This window comes from Pezoporus occidentalis, unplaced genomic scaffold (assembly GCF_034315485.1).
Source record: "Pezoporus occidentalis ecotype Australia unplaced genomic scaffold, CSIRO_AGI_Poc_V1 ctg168, whole genome shotgun sequence".
Taxonomy (NCBI): domain Eukaryota; kingdom Metazoa; phylum Chordata; class Aves; order Psittaciformes; family Psittacidae; genus Pezoporus; species Pezoporus occidentalis.
Window position 1 is genome coordinate 208,457 of NW_026913510.1, and position 2,886 is coordinate 211,342.

Genomic DNA, 2,886 nt, shown 5'->3' on the forward strand with positions numbered 1-2,886 from the left:
TTCCCAAAACAGCTGTGCTGCCAATCTCCTTTGTTCATCCCCCCCGCACCCCCCCTTCCCTTCCCTCCCCTCCCACCCCACTCCCACTTTCTTCTTTAATCTCGCTTTTCCATGCGATGGAAGAGAAATCCTGCCCCCCGGAGACTCGCCGCGACCCACCGTGTGCGCTTCCCTCCCACCTCCCCCCACTCCGCTTTGCCTCCCCAGGGAAATCCGTGATTTGCTTTGGTTTCCAACCCGTCTTCATCCCGTTTCTCCCCTCCTATCGCTTGTTCCCCCCCCCCCCAAATCAAGATCCTCATCTGCGAGGCGGGGGGTGCCTGACTTCACGTTGCCTTCCCAAATGTCCCTGGGAGCAGCGAGGGCAGCCGGCGGGATAGATAGGGAGCCGGGGCAGCTCCAACATCTCCCAGATATCCCTCCCGCTGCTGCTTCGCCTTCGGCTGCTGCTCTGCCAGCGGCTTTGGATCTGCTTGGAAGAAGTGTTCTGCAGCAAAGGGGCTGCCCTGTTTTCCACAGGGATAACAAGGGAGCCCGGATGTGTGGGTAATTCCTACCAGCCCTGGGCTGCTTTCTGCCTGCATCCCAAAACCCCCTTAACTCCTCTTGCTCCAACATGCTGTCCCAGTGTGGCAGGGCCAGGGGTCTCAGCAGAGCAGGAGGGAGGGAGGGATGGAGAGATGCAGGGACTTGCCTCTGGTCACAGTCAGAGCTGTGGCACGTCTAGGGATAAACTGCATTTCACAGGGTTGTAGGAAAACTCAGGACAGAAGGACCTCAGGAGATCTGTCAGTTTTAACAGTATCTCTGTTATTGAGGCTTCTGTTCTTAAGTCACCTAAACCCCTTAGACACGAAGTCATACTGAAAATCAATGGGGTGTAAGCCCTGAGATGCTTGAGTTCACTGAAGAGAAAGGGATGTTGGTTCCTAACCTGCTCCTCCCGTGGCATGTCACCCTGGCAGCCACCAGCGCTACATGGGGTGGGCAGAGGGAGCTTCTAGTGACCAAGGTGAGGTCCATGAAGCAAGACAAGCTCTGCCTGATGGCTGATGTCCTCTGCTTTGTGCTACTGTGGCCAGGCTGCCCCAAAGCAGACACAACAAGGTGGAGAAACTAGAGGTACCAGAGATAGTACTAGAGAAGATGCTGGGTCCCAGGTCAGCATCACCCCCTGCCTGTGGTGGTGCTGGCAAACTGCTCTGATATCCTCACCTAGAGCCTCTGAATTATTGCTGCTAGTGACAGAGCATGCCCTAATGGCCCTTTTCTCCATCTTTTGTCTCCAAGTTCCTCTAACTCGCAAGGGTGAGAGCCAACAAAGGGGTTTTTGGTTATCCTGGTTTCTCCCAAGTGTCCCAATGAGGGGCAGTGGCACTAGGCCCTCCAGCAGCATCTGTCTTTCAGTGGAAGCCTACGTTAAACACTTGGTGCCTCTTCTCACAAGAGAAGGAGGATTAAGCCCAAGATCTTGGCCAAACTTCAGTCTTATCCATTAAATGCTGCCTACTTAAAATCCTCCTGCTGTTCCAGATTGACTCCATGGACCAAATCCATTTACCAGGGGGTAAATAGATGAAGCTCTTTGAAAACAAAATCATTTTCAGCCACTTACACCATTTGTTTTTCACATCTTGCCCTTAAGGCTCATGTATTTTCTGGGTGCTGGTTATGTAGCTGCTCCCTTGGCGGTGGTTGTATTACGGAGTGCTTCCAAGAAGAAACCTAAACCTGAGTGTCCCCAGTCACATAACTGCCTGTCAGACCTTCCTCTTCTCTGCTTTTAGTATCCTCGTGGTTATGGGCATCACGGGAGAGCTGGGGAGGCCCAAATCAGGCTGAGTCACCACGGTCCTTGTCCCTCAGGGTGACGCACTGTGTGGTGCACACAGTCCGTCCCCCTCTGTGTCCTGTTTGCAGACAATACAGCAACGACAGACGCTGAGTAGATGCAAACCTGCTCTGAGTGCATGAACCTGCTTTCATTTCATTAGTAGAATTAGTGCAAGCTGCCTGAGGACTCTCTTATATCATAGAATCACAGAATCACAGACTGGTTTGGGTCGGAAAGGACCTTACGATCATCCAGTTCCAACCCTCTACCGTGGTCGGGGATGCCTCGCATTAGACCATGTCACCCAATGCTCTGTCCAACCTGGCCTTGAACACTACAGGGATGGAGCATTCACCACTTCTTTGGGCAGCCTGTTCCAGTGCTTCAGCACTCTCACAGTAAAGAACTTCTTCCTTATATCTAACCTGAAGTTCTCTTGTTGAAGTTTAAACCCATCACCCCTTGTCCTATCGCTACAGTCCCTGATGAAGAGTCTCTCTCTGGCAACCAATCATCTGATTGAGTTGCTCCTTTTCACCTTAGAGGTGGTTGAACATAAAACTTACTTGAGACTAAACTGAAGGGAGAGGTTTAAACTCCAATGAAAAGGCCCAATACAACCTCTTCTACCAGCTGAAAGTTACTCTTTCAGTTAAGCAAGGATGAGTTTCCTGCAGAGTAAATCCTGCCCTTCACAGCACAAGCCACAGTAGCCCCAGAGTCACTGGCACGCTTTCCACACGCAATGGAGGTGGGCAGTGATGCCTAAGGTCACAGACATCACCTTAACTCTGCAAATTAAAGCAAGTGGGGCCGTGCTGGCATCAGTATTCAGGTTAGGAGCAGCATGGCCTTGTGCCATGCCACTGGAGCAGCACACCTTTCGGGACTGAATGCAACAGCATCTCCAGGCAGTGCTGGCTGCTCTGGGCCATATGGATGCAGGAGCTCATTCTATGCACCAAAATGATGGCATGAGGTAGAAAACGGAGGGAATCGCCTGCAGAGTAAAGGAGCATGGTTGTGAGTTGTAGTGAAGCTTCTGACCTTTC